This window comes from Trachypithecus francoisi, unplaced genomic scaffold (genome assembly GCF_009764315.1).
Source record: "Trachypithecus francoisi isolate TF-2019V2 unplaced genomic scaffold, Tfra_2.0 Lachesis_group0, whole genome shotgun sequence".
Lineage (NCBI taxonomy): Eukaryota > Metazoa > Chordata > Mammalia > Primates > Cercopithecidae > Trachypithecus > Trachypithecus francoisi.
In genome coordinates, this window is record NW_022681453.1 from 63,592,188 (window position 1) to 63,619,698 (window position 27,511).

At 39.3% G+C, this 27,511-nt stretch overlaps 1 protein-coding gene and 1 pseudogene across 8 annotated transcripts in view; both read left to right on the forward strand.

The window, feature by feature from the left end:
• Positions 1–27,511, forward strand: part of ZNF148 (zinc finger protein 148) — a 141,644-nt gene that overhangs the window by 5,475 nt on the left and 108,658 nt on the right. The window lies entirely within an intron of this gene.
• On the forward strand, positions 12,754–26,378 carry LOC117078237 (annotated as a pseudogene).

Sequence of the window (27,511 nt, forward strand, 5' to 3'; positions counted from 1 at the left end):
AATCTGGAGTAAAATCTGGTCTGTAGCAGGGTGCTGGTTTAATTTAGATTTTTTTATACCTCAGACATAAATGACTGTTTTAGGACTGTCTGATTTAATTCTTTTTTAGGATAGTAAAAATAACATAAGCTTCTTTTCTCAAGGAAGTTATAGTATTTACAATTTTTTTGTTTTTGAAATGGGGTCTTGCTCTGTTGCCCAGGCTGGGGAGCAGTGGTGCGATCTCAGCTCACTGCAGCCTCTGCCTCCCGGGTTCAAACAATTCTCCTGCCTCAGCCTCCCAAGTAGCTGAGATTACAGGAGCGTGCCACTATGCCTGGCTAATTTTTGTATTTTTGTTAGAGGTGGGATTTCACCATGTTGGCCAGGCTGGTCTTGAACTCTTGACCTCAGGTGATCCTCCTACCTTGGCCTCCCAAAGTAGTATTTACATTCTTTTGAGAGAGAAAGACAGTTGTGAAATAATTCAGTAATGGTACAAGATTTCAGAAAGTTGATTTTTAAAAACAAATATCAAAATTATATCTCTGGATAAGAATTTTTTATATTTTGGTGGTCATTTTCAGTAGCAGTGTTCAGAATGTTTTTAGAACGCCTTTTCTGAATTAACTTTTGAGTACAATTCTATACAGTTTCCCTATTTATTAAGTACCTATTGTGTGCTGTTGGGGGAAGGGGTCAATAAAGGTAAGTAAAACATGGTCCCTGTCTGCTAGGAGTTCACAATCCTTCCGAGAGGCACACCTTTTTTTTTTTTGAGATTGCAGTATTCTTTGTCTTCTGGAGAGTTTTAGTGTGGGAAATCTGGAAATCTGTTAAAATGACGCTAAAATGTTTCCAGGCTTCTATGGCTTTTTTTTTTTGAGGCAGGATCTCACTGTTACTCAGGCTGGAGTCCAGTGGTGCGATCTTGGCTCACTGCAACCTCCGCCTCCTGAGTTCAACTGATTCTTGTGCCTCAGCCTACCAAATAGCTGGGACTAGAGGCACACACCACTACCCCTGGCTAATTTTTGTATTTTTAGTAGAGACACGGTTTCATCATGTTGGCCAGGCTGGTCTCGAACTCCTGGCCTTAGGTGATCCACCTGCCTTAACCTCCCAAAGCACTGGGATTACAGGTGTGAGCCACTGCACCCAGCCCAGGAGGCACACTTTTGTTGTTTGTTTGTTTTTTGAGACGGAGCCTTTCTGTCACCCAGGCTGGAGTGCAGTGGCACCATCTTGGCTCACTGCAACCTCTGCCTTCCAGGTTCAAGTGATTCTCCTGCCTCAGTCTCCGAGTAGCTGGGACTACAGGCGTGCACTACCACTCCTGGCAATTTTTTGTATTTTTTAGTAGAGATGGGATTTCACCATGTGGTCAGACTGGTGTCGAACTCCTGGCCTCAAGTGATCCACCCACCTCGGCCTCCCAAAGTGCTGCGATTTCAGGCGTGAGTTGCCGTCCCAGGCCAAGAGGCACACTTTTAAATAATACATGGTATAATCTTATTCTGAATGGTCTCATTGATGACAGAGCTTTTTACTTTGAAAGTTTGATTTTTAGAAATGCTGAAGGTTAGTCAATATCAAATAGAGTGAATAAAGAATAGTTTTGCCTTAAATCCAGTTAATCACAGAAATGGGAATAATTTTCTTGGTTGACTTATTAGCTGATTCTGAAAACACTCCCAAGGAGGAAGTTGGGAATATTTTGAACAGGGGTGATAGCTTCACGTGTTGTTAGTTAGGCACTACGTAAATGTTGGTTGAGTGCATCACCTGGTTGGATGGATGGAGTGAATAAATGAGTAAGTGGTAGCCTTCCAAAGTAACTTACTTTAAAGAGGACCATACTGATTTGAATATGTAAATAAATTCTTTTTAAGAAATTCATTTTTCTCAGATGAAATAAATTCTGAGTATATTTGTTAATAATTTTATTACCTTGAGCAAGATAGTTTAAGTTCACAAATGAGTTTTACAGACAGTAAGTGCTGTAGGAGTTCAGGGAATGGAGAAATGAACATTGGCTAAGGTTTGGTGAAATGATTTAAGTGAACCATACTTTAGCTTGATATTTGAAAAGATTCCTTAGGGATCTCAGAGAGAAACTAAATGACTCCAAATTTCTCTTGCAGCCCTAAAGTGAACCTAGAGTCTAGATCTATTTTTGTCTGAATGCTTTCTGCCTGTTTCGTTTTAGCTACTCCTACTGGTTTGTTCCTTTCAGATTTACATTTGTTTGGTAGATGTTGAGCCCCCTGAAACAACTGTGGGGTCTGTTTTCCATCTTTATATAGTGTAACTTTTAGTTGTTCTTTTATGAGCCTGTACACCACAAATTACTTGGCCTTCATGAGAGAAGAGCATGAGTCAACTTGGCCCTGTTATCCTGGCATTTTCCTGCATGCTTTTCTCAAAGCTGCTTTCTGAATTACGGAATAGAATAGACAGAACTGAGGGCATGTGTCCAGTAGACACAAGCTTGTTGAATGAATGAATGAATGAATGAATGAGATATTTGAAATAATTTAGCTCTGAATTGTCTATATGTTTTATGTTTCTTTTTCATTTATTCGTAACCTGCCTTTTTCTACAAAGGACTTAATGGGGCTGCCAAACTATATGCACTAGCAGTGAATTGAGATAATTAAAGAAGTCTGGTTAAAGAGATGGTGAAGAAAAGAAAAATCTGTTTAAAGAATATAGATCAATGTGTATGGATGTTAGAGAACTAGGAATAAGGTAGAAGATGAGCAGATGGGGAAGGAAAAGTGGTATCTTATAGAAAGGATGATTCTGAAGGAAGGAAAAGATTACTGAAATATGACAAGCTGTGTTTGGAGGAAAGCATGAGAAGATGGAAGGTAAAGAGGATTATTTGAGAGGGCTGTTCTGAGGGGGAAGATGGTAAGGCTATTTGAAGGATAAGAGTCAACAGAAGGTTGGAATATAGTAGAAAATATTAAATTATATTGATTTATAACTAGGGGTTTCAGAAAATAATGGAATGAGTTTTCTTTAATAGATAATGCACATTTGTTATATGCAAAAGCATATAATGCTTTGCTGTCAGGAATAAATCCTTTGGGATTTATTTTCTGGTAGGGCAGCTGGGCTTGTGGACAAATACCTGTACTGTAATCACAAATATATCTGTGAGTCACAAATATACCAAATATTACTGAATTTAAAAGGCAGAAAATGCATTTGATTAGGAGAAAACCTGAGACAGCATTTTAATGGCATAAAAGTGGAATTTTAGCTAGTCTTTGAAGGGATTGATAGGATTCTTTTTTTTTTTTTTTTAAGTTTTGGATTGATAGGATTTTGATTTGCAAAGATTACTGAAAGAGAGCATTCCTGCCTGAGAGATTAGCATAAGCAAAGCTGTGGAGGTGAGAAGCCCAGGAGATGTGGGGAATGGTAAGTTAGGTTTAAATTTTTAAACTGTGACCTGTAGTAAGAAATACATGTCACACTTCCATCTAATATATGCATGTGTGAATGTTTTTGTGTGGGTAAAACAAAAAGTTTCATAATACAGTAACTGTCCTTACAATGGTAGATGCAATTAGATGTTGTCTATTTTGTTTGACTAAAAAGAAAAAAAGCTGGCCAAGGGGGAAGAAAAAAAAGCTGATTGTTCCTCATTAAACTGATTTCATGACTGACAAAATAATTGATCACAATCTATAGTTTGGAACACATAGAGTTCATGAATAAGGTATAATACAAGGTAGGACAGTCAGTTGGGGGTGGGTTGAAAATGAATGGTCTTGAAAGCTAAGCTAAGTAGTTTGTATTTGATATGATGTAGTGTTGTGCTTGGTAAGCAAACAGAAGCTGGGTTTTAGTCTTGGCTCTTCTGTTTACCCACTGTATGATTATGGAGAATTATTTCCTTTCTGAGTTTCCATTTTCTCATCAAATTGATAATCATACTTTCCTGGCAAGGGTTATGGTGAGGATGTGAGAATTAAAGTATGTTAACATAGGATTAAAGTATGTTAGCATACATCATTAGTGTATAACTGTTGAACTTTTCTGAGTAGAGAATTGAGCCGAGGACTGTATATTAGATAGCTTCACCTGGCTGTAGCTATACCTTACTGGATAGATTGTGAGTAATGTGGTGGTAGGGTAAGATTATATGTGAAAAGACCAGTTAGGAAAAAAAAGCCCAGTTAGGTGGCTACTGAAGAAATTAAGAAGGGCTTGAATTAGTTTGATAGCAGTAAGATTAGAATATGGGAGTGGAATGCAATTGGAGGTAGGGAAGGGGGAAGATGACTAGAAATGCACTATTTATTTATTTATTATTAATGAATGAACAAACGTCAGGCTCTTGATCTGTTGCCCAGGCTGGAGTGCAGTTATGTGAACACAGCAGCTCACTGCAGCCTCTACCTCGTGGGCTCAAGTGATCCTCTTGCCTCAGCCTTCTGAGTACCTGGGACCACAGGCATGTGCCACCACGCCTGGCTAATTTTTAATATTTTTTGTAGAGATGTGGTCTCACCATGTTGCCTGGGCTGATCTCAAACTCTTGGGCTCCAGTGATCCCCTCCCTCGGCTTTCCGAAGTGTTGGAATTACAGGTGTGAGCCACCACGCCTGGCTGACTGGAAATTTAGAGTTGTAGAAATATTCAAATGGCAGCAGCTGAAGTTGGATTATATTTTTGGGTAGTTTAGTGGAGTACATTAGAGTATAGTTTCAGTTTCTTTCATGTAGTAGGTGCTCAATTATTTGTTGAATGACAGAAACTAAGTATGTGAACTATGGGATGAATTGTGAGTAGAAGCAGTGATGGATGGATATGAGAAGGAGGGTTAGACTGAAGGATACTTTGATGGACTGCCAGAATTAATTCAGGGAATATTTTTATATTTACTGTGTGCAAGGTTCTATGGTAGGGAGTGTGAAGGATACATGTTTATATATGACACAGTCCGTGTGCTTCAGGAATTCATCCAGGGACAAAATAGACACATCCGTCTATGACACAAGTACTATGGCAGGTTTGTTCAGGGTTGGCTTTGTGGAGAAATTAGTGGTATAACTTAGACCTTGAAGGATAAATAAGATAATAGGCAAAATGGTGAGGGTTGGCTTTCCTAGAAGAAGGAGTGATGAGTGACAGTGAGCAGAGTTCAGGGTATGTTTAGGGGTTGGTGGTCTAGATTAGCTATAATTTAGGGTTTATGTTGAGGAATGGAGGGAAATAAAACTGGAAAGTAGGCAGACTATCTCAAAATTCAGGCTAACTTGGATTTTGAAAATTTATTGAGATACATACAGTAAAGTGCTCCAATCTTAAGGGTACTTAGGTATAAATTTATGTAGCCACCACCCAGTTCAATATACAGGACATTTCCAACTTCCAGAAGGATGCCTCATGTGCCATTTCCAAGTTGATCTCATCCAACCAAAAATAACTATTATTCTGACTTTTGTCATACCAGAGTAGTGTTGTGTGTTTTTGAATTTTGTATAAATAGAACCCAATTTCTGTGTCTAGTTTCTTTTTCTCAAGGAGCATGTCTGTGAGTTTTATCCATGTTATGTTAGGCAGTTGTTTATTCTTTTTCATTGCTGTGTGGTATTCCATCATATGAATATACCACAGTAGATTTATCTATTCCATGATTATTGGATGGTTTCAAGTTTTTTGAAGTCTGAGGAATTTTTTTTTTTTTGGAGGCAGAGTCTCACTCTGTCACCCAGGCTGGAGTGGTGCAATGTCTGCTCACTGCAACCTCCGCCTTCTGGGTTCAAGCAATTCTGCTGCCTTAGCCTCCCGAGTATCCAGGATTACAGGCACATGACCTCACGCCCAGCTAATGTTTGCATTTTTAGTAGAGACAGGGTTTTGCTATATTGACCAGGCTGGTCTCAAACTCCTCACCTCGAATGATCTGCCCACCTCGGTTTCCCAGAGTGCTGGGATTACAGGCATGAGCCACCATTCCTGGCTGAAGTCTGAGGAGTTTTAACTTAAGTCAGTATGCAGTGGCGAACCATTGTTGATATTTGAATGGGTAAGAGAATATTTAAGAATAGTAATCTAGTGACCTTTCTTTTTTTGTAATGAAGAGAACCTGGTGACTGGGAGACAAAGTTAGGAAAAAGTGTGAAGTAGGCTGGACACAGTGGCTCACGCCTGTAATCTCAGCATTTTGGGAGGCGGGCAGATTGCTTGAGCTCAGGAGTTTGAGACCAGCCTGGGCAACATGGCGAAACCTTGTCTCTACAAAGATAAAAAAAAAAATTAGCCGGGTGTGGTGTTACATACCTGTAGTTCCAGCTGCATGGGAGGCTGAGGCAGGAGAATCGCTTGAACCCAGGAGGCAGAGGTTTCAGTAAGCCAAAATCTACACTCCAGCCTGGGTGACAGAAGGAGACCCTGTCTCAAAAAAAAAAAAAAAAAAAAAAAAAAAAAGTGAAGTATTGAGGGTGTAAGTTGGGCCGTCATAGTGGGAATAAAAGGAGAGGGATAGATATAAGAGATACCTCAAAGAGAGAATGGGCAGGTTTGATGGCAGATAGGCTTTTGGGAAACAGCAGAGAAAAAAGAAAACTGAAGAAAAGCTCTAGGACTTTTAATCTGGGTGACTGAGATTGATGGTGCCATTAGTAGAAATTATTAGATCACTTAGCAGATTGGGGTTTTAAGACACATTGACCTGTGTATGAGGCATTAGTACTGGATTGGAGCTAAGAAAAGAAGTCCAATATAGAGTTGGGAATACATACATAGAGTTGATAATTGCTGCTACTAATTCTGGATTTAGTTAGGGCACTGACGGTTATGAAATTATTTGGACTGATAATTGATGTGTTAATTGAAGTAATAGTTGAAGAATCTAGTTAAAAAGAAATCATTATATATTCCAATTCTAGTTAAAAAGAAATCATTATGTATTCTAATTCCTCGGGAGTAAATTGGATTGTAGGAGAGGGTGATGGTTTAAAGATTATTTTGGGTAGCTAGGGGAAGATAGCCATATGAAGAATGAAAATGTAGAAACAGTGGTGAGGGATGAGACCCTTAGTAGCTAAGAATTATAGGGGGCTCCAGGTCAGAACTTGGGAAGATATCCACAATTTGGACTAGGAAGAGCAGCAGTGATTTCAGATAGAAGAAACAACCAGAGACGTCAGAGTAGAATCATGTGCTACAGTGACATAAAGCAAGGTGGATAGCTCAAGTGTCATTGCCAAAAAGAGGGTAAGGACTGGCTGAGCATAGTGGCTCATACCTGTTATTTCAGCACTTTGGGAGGCTGAGGTGGGCATATTGCTTGAGATCAGGAGTTTGAGACCATCCTGGGCAACATGATGAAACCTCGTCTCTACAAAACATAATAAACTTTGCTGGGTGTGGTGGCTTGCACTTGTAGTCCCAGCTACTTGGGAGGCTGAGGTGGGAGGATCACTTGAGCTTGGGAGGTGGAGGTTGCAGTGAGCTGGTATCGCACCACTGCACTCCAGCCTGGGTGACAGAGTGAGAGCCCGTCTCAAAAAGAGCAGTTCAGAGACCAGAGTGCCTGGGGATTTACTGAGTGGGTTGGAAGAATATGGAAGCAATAAATACAGGAATTGAATAAAGAAGTTTAGTTTGAGAAGGAAGAACAACAACTCTTATTCTAAAACTGGAGGCAAGAAGTAACAGATGGGTGGAGATATAACATTTTAGAAACTGTGAAGAGGATTTGATTACAGGTGGAGAAGGTGTGATTTGAGGGAATTTTATAGAAGGGTTTGAGTATTTGATGGGATTAGGGATTTAAATATGAAAATGATTTGGATTAGTCAATGAGATGGAGAGTTGTATTTAGAATAAATCTGTTGTGGAAGATTTCATAGCTTTCTGGTGGTGCTTAACACCCAGTGCGTGGGTGTGGAGGAAACAGATGGTGAGGATTGTCTATCACTGGGGAGATGCATAGTGAGAATAATGGAAGGTCATGATATTCTGGAGAGGACAGTGTTAAAATGGCTGTTGGACAAGTTTAAATTATATAGGGAGACAATACAGCCAAGTGGAGGTAAAGAGCAGGTCTACAACTAAATATAAAGTGGTTGTGGATAAAGAAAAGGGGGGTGGTCTCTGAAGTTACAATCCTAGTGGATTGTAAATTTTTTTTTTTTTGAGCTCTGTCACCCAGGCTACAGTACAGTGGCATCATCTCAGCTCACTGCAGCCTCTGCCTCCCGGGTTCAAGTGATTCTCCTGCCTCAACCTCCCAAGTAGCTGGGATTACAGGCATGAGCCACTATGTCCGGCTAATTTTCTGTATTTTTAATGGAGACAGGGTTTCACCATGTTGCCCAGGCTGGTGTTGAACTCCTGACCTCAAGTGATCCACCTGCTTTGGCCTCCCAAAGTATTGGGATTACAGGCCACCACACCTGGCCTAGCAATTTTCAATTGATGTCTCTGTTTTCAGTTTCTTTGTGGCTAGCTGAAGTGCAGATGAAGGTTTTAGGAGTTTTTGAAGGTCAGGATGTAGAAAGTTCTTCAGCATCTTTGTTGAAGTCATTGAGAATAATGTCTGAATTTGGGACCAAGTAGAATTGAAGTCATTGGGTAGGGAAAATAGGAGGATATTCTGGAAGTTGGTAGATGTTGCAGAAGGAATGGTTTTAGTGAGTAATGTGACTCCCAAGCGATTTTTTAGTGATAGGATAACAGGGAGTGGCCCTGGGGAGTAAGAAGCAGCAAGTCATTTTTTATCAAGCTGAAGGAGTAGGAGAATGATATAGCTAGTCATGAGAGAAGCAGATTGTCCAGGAAAAGCCAGGTAAGATGAGACAGATGGTCACAATAATTGGGCAAGAGTTGATAGTGATTGGAATCGTTGAGCCATGGGAATTGAGAAAAATAGCTAGATTTGTTACATTTACCAGTTCTCTTATTTTTTTTTTTTTTTTTTTCTTTTTGAGACAGGGTCTTCTCTGTTACCCAGGCTACAGTGCAGTGGTCCAGTCATGGCTCACTGCAGCCTTACCTCCTGGGCTGAAGCAATTCTCCTGCCTCAGCCTCCTGAGTAGTTGGGATTACGTATGTGTACCACCATACCCGACTTTTCTTTTGTGTATGTGTATATATATATTTTTTTTTCTTAATTTTTAAATTTTTATTTATTTATTTTTTTTAAAGAGATGTGGTCTTCCTGTGTTGCCCAGGCTGGTCTTAAACTTCTGGTCTCAAGTGATCTTCCCTCCTTGGCCTCCCAACAATTTGTTTATAAAATAAATAATACTTGCAAAATCATAACCATTCATGTGTAATATACTCATCTAAATTTAGCTGAAAGATATTTGTGGGTTAGAAATGAGACACTGGAAACAAAAGATGAGGTGGAAGTGTATTAAAGATAAGGTAAGCTGAATGTGATGGCTCACACCTGTAATCCCAGCGATTTGGGAGGCAGGAGCAAGAAGATCACTTGAACTCAGGAGTTCAAGACCAGCCTGGGCAACATAGGGAAACCCTGTCTCTACACAAAAATAAAAAATTAGCTGGGTGTGGTGGTACACACCTGTAATTGCAGTTACTTAGGAGGCTGAGGTGGGAGAATCACTTGAGCCCTGAAAGTCAAGGCTTCGGTGAGCCATGATCGAAACACTACACTCAGTCTGGGCAACAGAGTGAGACCCTTTCTAAAAAAGAAAAGATGAAGGTAAAAGACAAAAGATGTTCTATTGTTGGTTGACAGTAGAACATGGACAAGCTGATAGGATCTAGTAAATAGATGGACTGTAAATGAATGAGGAGGTTGAAGTTGTAGGCATAAGAGAGGAGGGAGTAGCTTGCAGCAGAGAAAATATGGAGAGAACATATGGAAAGGGGTTTAAACAGGCCATGGTTTGTAGGGGTGAGGATATTGACAAGCATCATTAAGTATAATGTTTTTATTAAACTGGGAAGTAGGGAATCCTCATATTCCCTGGGTTTTTGCAGCCCAGGTCCAATTGTGCCAGCTGCATAAGCGGGACTGTGCTGGTGGTGCATTCAGCAGCTGGTGGAGCAGCGGCGTGGAGCTGCGTGGTGGCGGGTGGGCTGCCGCCCGCCTGGATCCGTGTGCTCTTGGCCCATGGCAGGGCAGGCAGGTGGGCGCTCCCTGAAGTGAGCAGGAAATAACTGATGTCAGGAACCTATTCTTTCTCTGTGCAAATAAGAACAGTCTGTGCCACCCATGACAAAAAGGTGGCAGTATGTCATGCCAGCTTTTAAAAAAATATTGTCAATGATAGAGACCTTGAGATCTCTATTTGTGTGCTTCAAAACCACATCATGTTTTCTGTTGGCAAAAACTTGCATAGGTAAAGAGATTCGGGTAAAATGTGGAAGAATGGGGCACATGGTAAGAATGAGTTGTCCTAAGGGAACTAAAGTGGACTCTACTTTCTTTTTTGTCTATAATAACTTTAATAATCCTGAAGTGCTGGGATTATAGACATGAGCCACTGTGCATGGCCCCTATCAGAGTTTTTGATGTTCATGGTTGAGAGAGAGAGCGCGCATATTTAATGTAGAAACATGAAATGGCAGTGAGAAAAATATGACAAGGCACAAAATATGTAGTATTGGTGTTCCATCCTAGTGTAGCTTTGCTTCAGGATTAGTTCCAGGATTTAGCCCTGGGCTTTCATCACTTTCTTCCTGCCTTAACTTCTACATCTATTTAGCCACCTAGTTTAATAATGAAAGATCTCTGGAGACTCAGAGTCTTGAAGGCCTGAGGAGGGCCCAGGGTTCTCACTTTGCTCAACTCATGAAACTCGGCTTTACCATCATGTAGCAGCCCTGCCTCATTCAGTCTAGAGTTGTTTTTAGGACATGCCTCATACTGGACCTTGTTGAGGGAGAGCATATTCTGAATATTTGGGTGGATTGTGTGGGTTAGGCCAATGATGAGTATCTTAAAGAAGTTGATGGGAAGGATTATAGTAGACATGGAGAGAAGTGTGTTTTAAATGATAACTATATTAATTCAACATAGATAAATGTCTTCACAATATAGGGGTTTGACCTTTGAACATCTGGGATGGCATGGAGAAGTTCCTCTGTAAAATTGAGAAGAGCCAGTATCCAAGAGATTAGAATGAAGTGCACACTTGGTGTTCTGCAGGCCCCTGTATATGTGTGCTTGTCATATGTACACACCTGTATATGTAGATACATATAATATTAGAATTTGTTTATTAGATTATATAATTAGTCTTAGGGGAAGTGGGACTACTAGTCCAACTAGTTTTGAGTTATGAATGATTTAAATGAATTGTTACAGAATATTTGGAAAGATCATTTTCAAGGTTTTGGGGACAGGCCTAGGAAATAGATTTTTCTGTAACTGTGGGGGCTTCTGGAATAGATGCACAAACTTTGACGGTAGTTTGGGGCAAATTTGTGTACGTTGGAGAGTGTTAGCTTTGAAGAAATGAGAACAGACAATAAAAATGCAGTGTTTGAGAAAGTTATTTATGAATCGATTTAGTAGGAGCTGATAAAAATTATAAAAGTTGTGGAGAGATTTTGAATAGCTAAGTGGGAGATACCATGGAAGTGATTTATGAAGCTTTTCTTTTTCTTTTCTTTTTTTGAGATGGCATCTTGCTCTGTTGCCCAGAGTGGAGTGCAGTGACAAGATCATGCCTCACTGCAACCTCTGCCTTTTGGGTTCAAGTGATTCTCCTGCCTCAGCCTCCTGAATAACTAGTATTACAGGTACCCACCACCACACCCGGCTAATTTTTTGTATTTTTAGTAAAGATGAGGTTTCATCATTTTGGATAGGCTGGTCTCGAACTCCTGACTTCAAGTGATCCACTCACCTCAGCCTCCCAAAGTCCTGGGATTACAGGCGTGAGTTCCCGTGCCTGTCCGATTTATGAAGCTTGTTACTACAAGTATTAGAAAAGTAAAATGAAAAGATGGTTTACAAAAGATTTCTTTTGGGAACAATACAGAACAGCAAGGCAAGGAAAAACTAAAATGAATAAATTACGGTGTGGAAAAGTTAGAGAGTAAGAGGAAGGATTAAGGCAGAGTCTACTGAAAGATTTCTTACTGTCAGGCTGTGTGATAATATAAAGCTGTGTTCTGTGGTGCTTTGTTGGATACTATTGATAACTGGTTCTTTAAGGAAAGGGGTTTAAACAGGCCATGGTTTGTAGGGGTGAGGATATTGACAAGCATCATTAAATGTAATATTTTTATTAAAGAAACTTGGGAGCCCTGATATTCCCTGGGCTTTTGCAGCCCCGGCCCTATTAGTTTCGCGGGCGGGACTGTTGCTGGCTGTGCGCTTGGCGGCGTGAAGCAGCGGCGTGGAGCTGCGTGGTGGCGGGTGGGCTGCTGCCCGCCTGGGTCTGTGCGCTCTGGGCCCGTGGCTGGGCGAGTGGGCGCTCCCTGAAGTGAGCACGCCCTGGGGCGGGGAGGACAGACTTTGCCCACCGTCTGGCGAACCCTGCACGCGTCCTTTTGGGGTGTGTTTGTGTGTCCCGCGCGAGTGTGCCCCGCGCGAGTGTGCCCGTGTGCAGGGAGCAGCACCTTCCATGACTTCCTTTTGTGTGTACGTGCGTGCGTGCGTGTATTTGTGCGCGTGCGCCCATCTGCAGAGAGGAGGCGGAGGGGCGCGGAGAAGGTGGCGCACTTGGGGCCTCGGCGGGGACGTCTGCGGCGGCCAGACCTCCCAGACACCGTGCCTTCTGGGTCTGCCCCGCTGGCGCAGTCAGGGCTCCTTCCCTCAGCGGGATGGGAAACTCTGTGAGTGGCTTCTCCGCAGCCACTAACAAGTGTACGCCAGACAGCGGGGGTGGGGGGCAGCCGAAGGCTGATAATGGATACCCGGTTTTCCTCTTATTCCTCTGTTATAAATCTTCTGTTGAACTGCATTGTGTTTACAGTTTCATGTCTGTGAAAAGTTCAGCAGGTAACTTGCTTTACTAGACAGCTTTTTACTGGGTATTAAGATCAAAAAATGTACACCTGTATCCTTATATTTAAAACCCCTGCCTGTCTAGTGGTAAGAACAATCCTAAGGCCTTTCCGGAATTGGGCTGGGGGGCAAACTTTTGCTCTCCAGACTTTGTGAAACACCTTTTACGATGCCAGGAAAGAACTACTTGTGCAGTAGACTGAAAGCTAGAGTTGGAAATGCAAAAGTTGAAGCTCTTTCCAACAGCTTGAATTTAAAACAGCTTTTTGTTTTACATAATAATTGTGATTTGTTGAGTTTACATGAAGAATTTTGCAAAATTAGGCATGGTGTGATTAAAAAAGCGTTTCTTAATTTTATAGAGGGTAATGGTAAAGGCACCACTCAGTTTGGAAATTTCAAGGATGTTAAAATGTTGCTATAAATAAAATCCTATTCAGATTTTTAGATTTAATAAATCTAAAAATGTGTTTGCAGTTGTCCTTTGGGTGCAGGAGCAAGTCCTGGGTTTCTCTGTGCTTGTTTCTGAGCAGATTTTCAGTATTGTTAGCATGATACAGGTATAGAACCTTAACCTGACTGAATAATTTGCTTGAGATTACCAGTCTGTTTTAGAGCTGGGAATAGACTCTGGGTTTCTCATGCCTAGTCTGGTGACCAATCCAAGAATAGACTAAGGAAACTGGGTATTTGTCTGTTTGGTGGAAAATATGGCTGAGCCAAAAAGTGAACGTGTGAACGTTTACTTTTCTGTTATAACATTTAAATGTAATTTCTCCACATGGATTTTTTTGGCCTTTCTTTAAAAACAGAGGACCTGAGGATATTCCACAGTGTTACTTCTAGTGCGATTTGTACCGCATTTACATTTTATTACAATAGGTAGATGCTTATGGTATTTAACTGGGGGAAGATATGTTTTTCATGCGAGTGTTCTCAGTGGTTAGAATAGGGAGTAACTTTAGCACTTTTAGCCTCCTTGAAATGCTAAGAGGAATTAAGTTAATATCATTAATCTCTGTTAAAAACCTTTGGACCTCTTTATTGAGGATTCTTTACAAGGCATGGATGGAATACGTACAGATTTCCCCATAGCTTATATACTTTTATTCTCATTGTTACTGCATTAGCCACACAACAATATTTAATTGTTTTCACTCGGCCTCATACAAGAGGGTACCTTTTTTTAGTATGTGAGTTGCAATTTTTTTTTTTTTTTTTTAGAGACTGGGGTCTCACTGTGTTGAGCAGGCTGGTCTCGAACTCCTGGCCTCAAGCTATCCTCCTTCCTTGGCCTCCCAAAGTGCTGGGATTACAAGTGTGAGCCACTGTGCCCAGCCTGACCTTTTGTTTTGCTGGAAAACATTCCTGTCCTTTCTTATGGCGTTCCTCCTATATCACAAAACAAAAACAGTCTTCTTCCTTTTTCCCTTCTCCAAACAACCTTGGACATTTTAAATCGAATGCAATAGTTCTCAAACCAGAGGTGATTTTGTTGAATGTCTGGGGACATTTTTGGTCAGCATGTTGGGGGGGTTCCACTGGCATCTAGTGGGTAGATAAACCTCCTACAATGCATGTGACAGTCCCCATGATAAAGAAATTATCCAGTGCAAAATGTCAGTAGTGCTGATGTTGACAAAACCCTGATCTGATGTATTGAGAATAACATTCTCCCAAATGGTTTAAACCTGTGGAAGTTATTTGTAATGTAATTGATATCTCTATATCATAATCTTTTTCCAGTGTTGTCATTAGAGTGATCATGAGTCAAAGGTTATGAAGTATATATTAGAACATTAGAATACAGGATTGTGGAGCTGGAATATTAACAAGTATAACTCCTTCAGTATGTAGATGAAGAAATTGAGTTGTGGAGAGATGGTGACTTACCCAAGGTTGGACAGATAATGCAGAGCTCAGGTGTCTTTTTACTTCTACTTCTTAGTTTAAATCATTGCTGAGGGAAAGGGTGTGGCATCACTTTTGCTTCATACAGATAAATTTAATCAAATTACAATTTTAAATAATCACATTGTGAGAAATACTCTCTTTCAATGAATTACTTTTTCAGATTCACACATATTTTTGAATTCTTCAGCATGGTATTGTTACCACTGTAAACTTTTCAGTGGCTGCTTTTTAAGAAAATGTCTGAAAAATTTAAAAAGACCACATATACTTTTTAAAACAAAACAGTTAAAGTTAGTTAGCTTAGGCAAAATTTTGAATGCAAACTCAACCAGAATTACTGAAACATCTTAGGATATCTTGAACTTAACACGTTTATTCTGTTGTATGAGGACCACTAACGTGGTGAATTATTGTGCTGATTGTAAATGTGTTATAGCAAGTCCCCTTAGTTAAGAAAAAGATACTGAAACCTTCAGGTGAAATGTAATTGGGGAAATATAAATTGGATATTTAGATGAAATATTTTCAGATTGCTTAAGCAGTGTATTGTCAGAAGAAGTATCAGTGAGGTTCTTTTTTAAATTAATTTTTTAAAAAATTGGGCAACACTTAATTCCATAAAATAGAATAAGTGTTCTCTCAATGGGGTTCTTTTATATTTAATTTTTTTTCCTAAAAAAAAGCAAAAAAGTGAAGTAAGTTTTCCAGCTCTGCATGCCTGAGTGTGATTTGTATGGCCCCAGGAGCTGTGGACATCTGCGAAAAGACAATGGTGCAAAGATTTCCTTAAAAATTTATATTTGACATTTAAATTTAAAAAAATTTTGAAATTTAAAATTTAAATTTTATGTAAGAAATTTATTTAATAGAAAAAACTTAAAATGCATATTAGCATAAAGAAAAATGGAATCAAGAGAAACTGCTTTTAATATGGCTTTCTTATATTTCTATCAACCTTTTATTATGGAAAAACTGAATGAAAAATAGAATATTATGAACTCTCATATAGCAATTAATGGCTAAGCTTATGTCATCTATACCTCCACCTTACCCGTCTCTCCTCTCTCTTTTTTAGTTTTTATATAGAGATGGGGTCTTGCTGTGTTGCCCAGGCTGTTCCAAACTCCTAGGCTCACATGATCTTCCTGCCTTGGCCTCCCAAAGTGCTGGGATTACAAGCATGAACCACTGAACCTGGCCTCACATGTTAATTTTTTTTTTTTAAACTTTATTCTGGGCCATGCACAGTGGCTCATGCCTGTAATCCTTTCACTATGGGAGACCAAGGCAGGTGATTCTCTTGAACTCGGAGTTCAAGAACAGCCTGGGAAATATGGCAAAACTCTGTCTCTACTATGTAAAAACAGAAAAAACCTTTATTTTGAAAAAATTATAGACTCACAGGAAGTGGTAGAATTAGTAGAGTCCTGTGTACCCTTCACCCAGACATCTTAATAAAGTTCTAGTAAGACAGCAAAACTAGGAAATTGACATTGGTATATTACTGTTAACCACACTACAGAATTTATATCATTTTCGCTGTTTTTTAACCCTGCACTCATTTTTGTGTGTTTAAAGTTCTAGCAGTTTTATCCCATATATAAATTCATGTAACTACCACCAAGACCAAGATCCAGAACTATTGCATCATCACAAAGGAAACTCCTCTTGCTATCCCTTTATATTCCCATCCCATTCCAACACTCCTTGTATCCTGGCAAACTGTTTACTATCCATAGTTTCGTTCTTTCCAGAATGACGTACTTTATGTATGTATGCTTTGTATACATACTTTGTTTAGCCATTCACTTGTTGAAGAACTTTTAGTATGTTGCAGTATTTTGTTATTATGAATAAAGAGGTTATGGACATTTGTGTACAGGATTTTTTGTAAACAAAAGTTTTCGTTTCTCTGAGGTAAGTGCCCAAGAGTGGGATTGCTGGGTTGTATGGCAAGTACATGATTAGTTACTTAAGAAACTTCCAAACTGTCCAAAAATCAGTTGAACATATTTGTGTTGGTCTGTTTTGGGGTTCTCTATTCTCTTCCATTGATATGTGTGTCTGTCTTCCCTCCAGTACCACGCTGTCTTGATTATTATGGTTTTATAGTAAGTCTTATTGAGTAGAGTGCCTCCTCTCACTTCATTCTTCTCTGTCAAGATTGTTTTAGCTCCTCTGGTTTTGTTGCCTTTCCATATAAATTTTAGAATAATCACATCTGTATCTACAAAAAAAATCTTGCTGGGAGTTTGATAGGAATTGAATAAACCTATAGTTGAATTCAAGAAGATTTTTTTTTTTATTGTATAGAGGTCCTTCAGTCCATGACCACAGGATAGTTCTCCGTTTACTTAGATCTTCCGTATCATTTTTGAAGCAAATTCCAGCCATCATATAGTTTTTCTTAAACAGTGTTATTGAGGTATAACTTGTGTACCATACAATTCACCCACTTAAGCTGTACGGTTCAGTTGTTTTCAGCATATTTACACAGTCGTACAGCCATCACCATAATCAATTTTAGAACATTTTCAACACCCTAAAAAGAAACTACCCATTAGCAGTCAATTTCCATTCCCTGTTCCTCCCGGTCCCTGGCAACTACTAGTCTACTTTTAGTCTCTAGGACTTTGCCTGGACATTTCATATGAATGGAATCATAAAGTAGATGGTCTTTTATGTCTGGCTTCTGTTACTTAGTGTTATGTTACATGATGTAGCATGTGTCAGCAGTTGATTCCTTTTTATTGCTGAATAGTAATCTATTATATGGGCTTACCACATTTTTTCTGTATCCATTCATCACTTGTTGGGTTGTTTCCACTTTTTTATTTTTGGCCATTGTGAGTAATGCTGCTGTGAACGTCCATGTGCAAGTTTTTATGTGAACATTTGTTTTAATGTCTTTGGTGTATATGTGTATCTAGGAGTGAAAAATTGCTGAGTCATGTGGTACCGCTGTTTAACCATTTGAGTAACTTCCAGACTATGTTTCAAAACAACTTTACCATTTACATTTCTATCAGCAGTATATGAGGGTTCCAGTTTCCCCATATCCTCGATGACCCTTCTTAGTGGCTTTTTGATTATAGCTATGCTGATGGGTGTGAAGCAGTATTTCATGGTTTGATTAGCATGTCTCTGTTGGCTAATGCTGTGGAGCATCATTTCTTCTGCTTATTGGCCATTTGTATGTCTTTTTTGGAGAAATGTCTTCAGATCTTTTGCCTGTTTTTTAGTTGGGTTGCCTTTTTATTGTTGGGTTTTAAGAGTTCTTTATATGTTCTGGATATTAGACTTATCAGTTAAATGATTTGCATATATCCTCCAATTCTGTGGGTTGTTTTCACTTTCTTGATAGTGTCTTTTGAAGCATAACAGTTAAAATTTTCTTATTGTAATAAAAAATACATAACATGAGATCTACCCTTTTAACAAATTTCTAAGTGTGCAATACAGTATTGTTAACTATAAGCACAATGTTGTACAGCAGATCTCTAGAACGTTTTCATTTTGGATACCTTAAACAACACCCATTGAATAGCAACTGTTCACTTTTTTTTTTTTTTTTTTTTTTTTGAAACATGGTCTCACTCTGTGGCCCAGGTCGGAGTGCAGTGGCGCAGTAACGGATTGCAGTCTCAACCTCCTGGGCTTAAACAAGCCTCTGACCTCAGCCTTCTGAGTAGCTAGGACTACAGGTGCCTGCCACCACGCCTGGCTAATTTAAAATTTTTTTTTTATTTTTGTAGAGACTGGGTCTCATTCTGTTGCCCAGGCTGGAGTGGAGTGGTGCGATCACAGCTCACTCTAGTCTCGACCTCTTGGCCTCAAGCGATCCTCCCACCTTGGTCACTCAAAAGTGCTGGTGTAATCAGATTACAGGTGTAATCCCACACCCAGCCTCAACTCCTCATTTCTACCTCCACATTTCATTTCACTCCTCATTTCAACCACCACACCCAGCCTCAACTCCTCATTTCTACCTCCCGTCATCCCCTGGCAACCATTGTTTTACTTTCTGCTCCTTTGAGATTGACTTTATCTTAGATCCCTCATAAAAGTGGAATCTTTCTCAGCAAAAGTGGAATCATACAGTATTTGGCCTCCTGTGACTGGCTTGTTTCACTTATGTTCTTAAGGTTCATCCATGTTGTCAACGTTATAGAATTTCCTTCTTTCAGGATGAATAATGTTCCATTGTGTGTATGTATACACATATGGACCGCTGCCAGTCCGAGGCCTGTTACAGATTGGGCTGCGCAGCAGGAAGTGAGTGGCAGGTCAGTGAGCATTACTGCCTGAGCTCTGCCTACTGTCAAATCAGCAGTGGTGTTAGATTCTTTTAGATTCTCTTGGGAGCATGAAGCCTGTTGTTAACAGCGGAATCTATTTTACATACTGCTTTTGAGAATCTAATGCCTGATGATCTGAGGTGGAATAGTTTCATCCTGAAACCATCCCTGATCCATTGAAAAAATGTCTTCCATGAAACCAGTCCCTGGTGCTAAAAAGGTTGGGGACCACTGCTGTAGTGAACATAAGTGTGAATATTTCCTCAGAAATCCATGGTGGTGGCTCACGCCTGTTCTCCTAGCACCTGGGGAGGCCGAGGCTAGGGCGGGCGGGTCATTTGAGGTCAGGAGTTTGAGACCTGCGTGGCCACCATGGTGAAGCCCCATCTCTAATAAAAATACAAAAAAATTAGCTGGGCCTGGTGACGCATGCCTGTAGTCTCAGCTACTTGGGAGTCTGAGGTGGGAGAATCACTTGAACCCGGGAGATGGAGGTTGTAGTAAGCCGAGATTGTGCCACACCACTGCACCACTGGGTGACAGAGTGAGACTCTGTCTCAAAAAAAACAAAAAACAAAACCCAAAACCCATTATCAATTCTTTTGGATAAATATGCAAAAGTGGGATTTCTAGACCGTATAGTAGTTCTTTTTTTAGTTTTGTGAGGAACCTCTGAACTTTAAAAAAAAAAAATAGTGTCTGCACCATTTTACGTTCTTATGAACAGTACGCAGGGTTTACACTTTCTCCATCCTTGCCAATACTTGTTATTTTTATTTTTGGATAATGGTTGTTCATACAAGTTCATGTATCTTTTTGGTATAATGATTTCTTTCTTTTGGATATACACCCAGTAATGGGATTTTGGGGTCGAATAGTAGCTCTGTTTTAATTTTGTTTGTTTTTTGAGACAGGGTCTGGCTCTGTCATCTGAGCTGTAGTGCAGTGGTGAGATCATAGCTCACTGCAGCCTCAAACTTCTGGACTCAAGTGATCCTCCCACCTCAGCCTCCCAAAGTGCTGGTGTAAACCACTACATCTCGCCTGTTTTAAGTTTTTTGAGAAATCTCCAAACTGTTTTCCACAGTGGCTGAACTAATTTACATTTCCACCAGCAATATTTAAGTGTTCCCTTTTCTTCACAGCCTCACCAACGTCTGTTAGTTTTTGATTTTTAATAATAGCCATTCTTACTGGTGTGAGGTGGTAGCTCATTGTGGTTTTGATTTGCATATTCCTGGTGATTACTGATGGTGAGCATCTGCTTATATACCTGTTGCCCTTTTGTATGTCGTCTTTGAATAAATATTTTTTCAGGTCCTTTGCCCATTTAAAATGCAGGCTATTTGTTATTTTTTGCTATTGAGTTGTAGGAGTTCCTTATATATTGTGGATTTTAGCCCCTTAGCAGATGTGTAGTTGCAAATATTTTTTCCCATTCCATAAGTTGCCTAGTTGCTCTGTTGATTGATCTCTTTGCTCTGTAGAAGCTTTTTAGCTTGATGTAATCTCACTTGTCTGTTTTTACGCTTGTTGCTCGTGCTTTTGGTGTCAAATCCTAGAAATCATAGCTGTGTCATAAACTTTTTCTTCCATGTTTTTTTCTAGGAGTTTTACAGTTTCAGCTCTTATTAAAGTTTCTAATCTATTTTGAGTTGACTTTTATGTATGGTGTAAAAGGAGGGTCAAACTTCAATTCTTTTTCATATAGCTGCCCAGATTTCCCAGTACCATTTATTGAAGAGACTGTTCTTTTCCCGTTGTAGATTCTTGGCACCTTTCTTGAAGATCAGTTGCCTCTGTATGCCTGGGTTTATTTCTGGGCTTTCTGTTCTGTTCCATTGGTCTGTATGTCTTGTTTTTATGCCAGTACCATACTGTTTTAATATGTTTTGAAATCAGGAAGTGTGAGGCCTTTAACTTTGTTGTTCTTTTTCAAGATTGTTTTGGCTACATTCGGGGGCTTTTGTGGTTCTCTTTGGGTTTTAGGATTGTTTTTGTGTTCCTGTAAAAAATGCCATTGGGATTTTCATTGAGATTGTATTGAATCTGTACATCACTGTGAGTAGTATGGACATTTTAACATTAAGTCTTCTAATCCATGAACATGGGATATATTTCCATTTATTTGTGTCTTTAATTTCTTTCATGAGTGTTTTGTAGTTTTCGGTGTATATAAGTCTTTTGCCTCCTTAGTTAAGTTTATTTTTAAATATTCTTTTTGATGCTACTGCTGTTGTATAGCTTTTTTTTTTGTTTTTTGTTTTGTTTTTAATTGAGACAGGGTCTTGCTTTTTTGCCTGGGCTGAAGTGCAGTGGTTCTATCACAGCTCACTGCAGCCTTGACCTCTCAGGCCTGAGTGATCCTCCTGTCTTTGCCTTCTGAGTAGCTGGGACTACAGGTATGCACCACCACACCAGACTTTTCTTCTGACAGTTTTATAGCTTTAACTGTTACTTATAGGTCTTTAATTCATTTAACTATTTTTTTTTTTTTTTCTTAGAGACAGGGTCTTGCTCTGTCACCCAGGCTGGAGTGCAGTGGCATGATCAAAGCTCACTGCAGCCTTGATCTCCCAGGCTCAACCAAAGCTCAAGCAATCCTCCAGCTGCAGCCTCCTGAGTAGCTGGGACTGTGGCACGTGCCACCATGCCCAGCTAATTTTTGTTGGTTTTTTTTTTGTAGAAACAACATTTTTTTTGTAGAAAAAAATTTTTTAAAATTTATTTTATTTTATTGTATGTATGTATGTATGTATGTATGTATGTATTTTTTTGGAGAGATAGCCTTGCCCAGGCTGGTCTCAAGCTCCTGGGCGAAAATAACCCACCTGCGTTAGCTGGGATTACAGGCATGAGCCATTGAGCCAGGTCTTTAATCCATTTCGAGTTAATGTTTATATATGGAATGATGAAGGTATCCAATTTCATTCTTTTGCATGTAGATATTCTTTGGTTCTAGCACTGGTTTGTTGAAAAAACTTGTTTCTCTACTTAATTGTCTTGGTGTCAAAAAATTGGTTGACTTTGCCTGGTGCAGTGGGCACAATCCTGTAGCCTCGGCTATTTGGGAGGCTGCGATAGGAGGATCTTTGAGCCCAGGCAACATAATGAGACCCCGCCTCTATAAAAAGAATACATAAAATTAGGAGGCTGAGGCAGGAGAATCACTTGAACCTGGAGAGTGGAGTTTGCAGTGAACTGAGATTGTGCCACTGCACTCCAGCCTGGGCGACAGCAGGATCCTGTTTCAGAAAAAAAAAAAAAAAGAATACATACAATTTAACAAAAAAGATTGACCATAAATGTAGTTATTTATGTCTGGACTCTAAATTCTATTACTTGATCTATGTGTTTATCTTTATGCCAGTACCACAGTGTCTTGATTACTGTAGCTTTGTTAGTTTTAAAATCAGAATGTATGCATTCTCTAACTTTGTTCTTTTCTTTCAAGATTGTTTTGGATTTTCTTCGTCCTTTGCAATTCCATATGAATTTTAGCATTAGTTTGTCCATTTCAGCAAAAAAAGGTTCTGGGGTTTTGATAGGAGTTGCACTGAATCAGTAGGTGATTTGGTGAAGTATTTTCATCTTAACAATATGAAATGTTTCAGTCTATGAACATTAGATATTTGTTTAGGTCTTTGTTAATTTCTTTCAGGGATGTTTTGTAGTTTTCAGTGTACATGTCTTGTACCTGTTTTGTTAAATTTATTACCAAGCACTTTTTTTTTTTGCTGCTATTATAAGTGTTTATTATTTTCTTAATTTTATTTTTGAATTTTTCATTGATAGTGTATAGAAATATAGTTGATTTTTGTAAATTTTGAATCCTTGGTGAACTTGTTTATTCTAGTAGCTTTAGTGGATTCCGTAGGGTTTTCTATATATATGATCATGTCATCTGGAAATAGAGACAGTTTTTTTTTTCCCAATATTAATGTCATTTAATTCAATTTTTTGCTTAATTTACTGTATTGGTCCATTCTCACACTGCTATAAGGAAATACCCAACACTGGGTAATTTATAAAGGAAATAGGTTTAATTGGCTGGGGAGGCCTCAAGAAACTTACAAATATGGCAGAAGACGAAGGGGAAATAAGGACCTTCTTCATGTGTTGGCAGGAGAGAGAAGTGCAAGTAGTGGAAATGCCAGATGCTTATGAAACCATCACATCTTGTGAGAACTCATTCACTATCTTGAGAACAGCGTGGGGGAACTGTCCCTATGATCCAGTCATCTCCCTCCCTTGACATGTGGGGATTACAGGTCCCTCCCCTGACATGTGGGGATTACAATTTGAGATCAAATTTGGGTGGGGTACAGAACCAAATCAGATAATTTACCTTGCTAGAACCTCTACTATAGTGTTGAATAGAAGTAGTAGCAAGAGCAGACATCCTTGTCTTATTTCTGATCTTAGGGGGAAGCACTTGTTATTTTAAATATGATATTAGCTTTGATTTTTCATAGATGGCCTTTATCAGGTTGAGGAAGTTCCCTTTCCTAGTTGGGTGTTTTTGTTGTGTAAATGGTTTTGTATTTCATCATATGTTTTTCTTCATCTAAGATGATTTGCCAAAAATAAAAGGTTTTGGCCTTTGTTCTATTGATGTGGTGTATTATATTGATTTTCAAATCTTAAGCCAACTTGCATTTCTGAGATTGGTCATGCATAATCCTTTCTATGTGTTGGTAGATTTGGTTTGTTAGTATTTTGTTGAGAATTTTTGCAGCTACATTTATAAGAGTTATAGGCTTGTCATTTTCTTTTCTTGTGATGTCTTTGTCTTGTGTTGGTAATAGTAATGCTGATCTCATAAAATGAATTGAAGAATATTCTCCCCAAGTTTTGGGAAGAGTTTGTGAACAGTTGGTATTAATTCTTCATTAAATGTTTGGTAGAATTCACCAGTGAAGCCATCTGAGCCTGCAGGTTTCTTTGTTTGTTTGTTTTTGGCAGCATTTGAGGGAACTTTTAAATTAAGAAGTCAGTTTTATTTAATGGCTATGGGGTTATTTATATTCTCTATTTCATCTTGGTTGTGTTTTGCTAGTGTGGTTTTGAGAAGTTGGTGTCAAATTTAAGAGCATAAAATTGTTTGTAGTATTCCCTTACATTCTTTTAAAATTGCTATAGGATCTGTACTGATGTCCTCTGTTTCATACTTGATGTTTTGTGTCTTCTCTTTGTCTTTTGTTGTTGTTGTTGTTAGTTTTGCTAGAGGCTTATTAATTTTTTGCTTAATTGATTTTCTCTATATTCCTCTTTTATTTCTTCTTTTAATAATTGCTTCCTTTGGCTTCATTTTGCTCTTTTTTAGTTTCTTTTGGTAATTCGGTTTCTGGTTTTAGATCTTTCCTCATTTCTAATGTAAGCATTTAGTGCGTCCGGTTGTTGTTAGCTGCATCCCATGTATTTTGATGTGTGTTTTGTTTTTATTTTCATTTATTTTTATGTATATTTTAAAATTTTGAGACTTCTGTTTTGATCCATGGACTTTTAAAAAGTGTGTTGTTTATTCCTCTATTTAGAGATTTTCCTGTTGTCTTTCTGTTACTGATTTCTAGTTTGAGTAGATTATGGTTAGAAAATACACTGTTACCACTTCAGTTCTTTTAAGTTTTTTGAGGTTTGTTTTATGGCCTTGGTGAATGTTCCATGGGTGCTTGAAAAAAAAGTGTATTCTGCTGTTATTGAGTGGAATATTCTCTACATATGTCAATAAGACCCTGTTGGTTGATTGTGCTATTAATGTAGCCACTCTGCTTTAAAAAATTTATTGTTATATCTTTCCATTCTTGTGCTTTTTGTTATGTTGCCAAATTTAAATTTCTTGCAAGCAACATATAATTGGGCCATTAAAAAAAAATCTACTCAGGCTAGCTGAGAGGAGATCCGGAGCCCAGAGCATCCAGGCCACTGCCCCACCTCCCCTGTGTCCCATCGCCTGCCACCTGCATCCTCAGTCCTCTTCCAACAATCTGCTAAAACATGTTGGATACTATGAAGGTGTGCAGAGACATACCTTACCCAAGGATATTAAAAAAAATAAAACTGGCACTGAAGTGGCACCCAGATTACATTCCTGAGAATAAAGAAGAAACAGAGAGAAAATTAAAACAAGTGGCTGAGGCATGTGAGGTGCTGTAAGATGCTAAAAGATGGTACATCTATGACAGATATGGCAAAGAAGGATTAAATGGTGGTGGAGGAGGTGGAAGTCATTTTGACAGTCCATTTGAGTTTGGCTTCACATTCTGTAACCCAGATGATGTCTCCAGGGAATTTTTTTTCGGTGGAAGGAACCCATTTTTATTTGACTTCTTTGAAGACCCTTTTGAGGACTTTTTTTTTGAAATAGGGTCCCTGAGGAAGCCAAGGGACAGAGTCATTTTTTCCACATTCAGTGGATTTCCATCTTTTGGAAGTGGATTTTCTTGTTTTGATACAAGATTTGTTACATTCAGATCAGTAGGTCATGCGGGTTTCACTTCATTCTCTTCCATGTCATTTGGTAGTAGTGGGATGGGCACTTCCAAATTGATATAAGGTTCTACTAAAATGGCTAATGACAGAAAAATCACTACAAAGACAATTGTTGAGAATGGTCAAGAAGGAATAGAATTTGAGGAAGATGGCCAGTTAAAGTCCTTAACCATACACAGTTAGGAGCAGCTGCTGCAGTTGGGCAACTCAAGTAATTCAATGCGTGCATTTAACAGAACTGTTAAACTATAATAAGCCTCATTTGAGGATTAACATAAACTTTTTTTTGAACATTTCAGATGAACCCAACTTTCAGTATAATTGTATCAAATCTAAAGTTTGTATAAACAGCTCAACAGAGTCCCCATTTGTCATAGACTTTTGAGTTTGTTGTTGGTGTGTCCGGAGTTGGTTCCTGCCGGTGGGTTTGTGGTCTCTCTAACTTCAAGAATGAAGCCACGGACCTTCACAGTCGGTGAATGTTAGAGCTCTTAAAGATGGCACAGACCCAAAGAGTGAGCAGTAGCACGGTTTATTGTGAAGAGCAAAAGGACAAAGCTTCCACAGTGTGGAAGGGGACCTGAGTGGGTTGCCGCTGCTGGCTGGGGTGGCCAGCTTTTATTCCCTTATTTGTCCCCTCCCACGTTCCGTTTCTGTGCTGTCAGAATGCCCTTTTTTCAATCTTCCCTGCGATTGGCTGCTTTTAGGATTCTGCTGATTGGTGCGTTTTACAGAGTGCTGATGAGTGCATTTTGCAGAGCACTGATTGGTGCGTTTTACAGAGTGCTGATTGGTGCATTTTACAATCCTCTTTGCTAGCCACAGAGTGCTGATTGCTGAGTTTTTACAGAGCGCTGATTGGTGCATTTTACAATCCTCTTGCTAGCTACAGTGCGCTGGTTGGTGCATTTTACAATCTTCTTGTAAGACAGAAAAGTTCTCCAAGTCTCCACTTCCCAGGAAGTCCAGCTAGCTTCATCTCTCATTGGGACCACATAATAGGACCTTTTCTTTTTGTCTTTAAAATTGTAAATCTCTATGTGTGCTTTGCGTTTTTATTAAATGTACTCCAAGGTGAGCCTTGACACTTTAGTCATAGGAAAAGATTGCATACTAAAAAAGACATGTAAAAGCATGGATCTGCTTTTCCATTGTGTTTAAAATGTGAGCCGTAGTGTTAGCCTCCTGTGAAGTTAACATTGCCAGGATGAATCTTCTACAGAAATAGTTACATTTCTTTTTTTTTTTTTTTTTTTTTGAGACGGAGTCTTGCTCTGTCGCCCGGGCTGGAGTGCAGTGGCCGGATCTCAGCTCACTACAAGCTCCGCCTCCCGGGTTCACGCCATTCTCCTGCCTCAGCCTCCGGAGTAGCTGGGACTACAGGCGCCCGCCACCTCGCCCGGCTAGTTTTTTGTATTTTTAGTAGAGACGAGGTTTCACCGTGTTAGCCAGGATGGTCTCGATCTCCTGACCTCGTGATCCACCCGTCTCGGCCTCCCAAAGTGCTGGGATTACAGGCTTGAGCCACCGCGCCCGGCTAGAAATAGTTACATTTCTGGTTTAATATAAATTAAGAATTTTTCTGGTAGTGCGTGAATGTTTGTTTCCTTGTCTTCTTGCAGATTACTAGAACCTTTATTTAGGATTCCATCTTGACTTAAAATGTTGTTTTGAGTCTATCTCGGTTTTGTAGTGGCTGTTTTGGTTGTTATATGCATACGTGACTTAGTCTACTAGTATCAACATTTATACTTCAACAGAAGTGTGGAAAGCTCACTTTTATTTTACCTTTCACCTTCTCCAATTTTAAATATGATTGTCTTGAGTATCAGATGATGTTACAACTTTTGTTTCAGTCATGAAATATGAT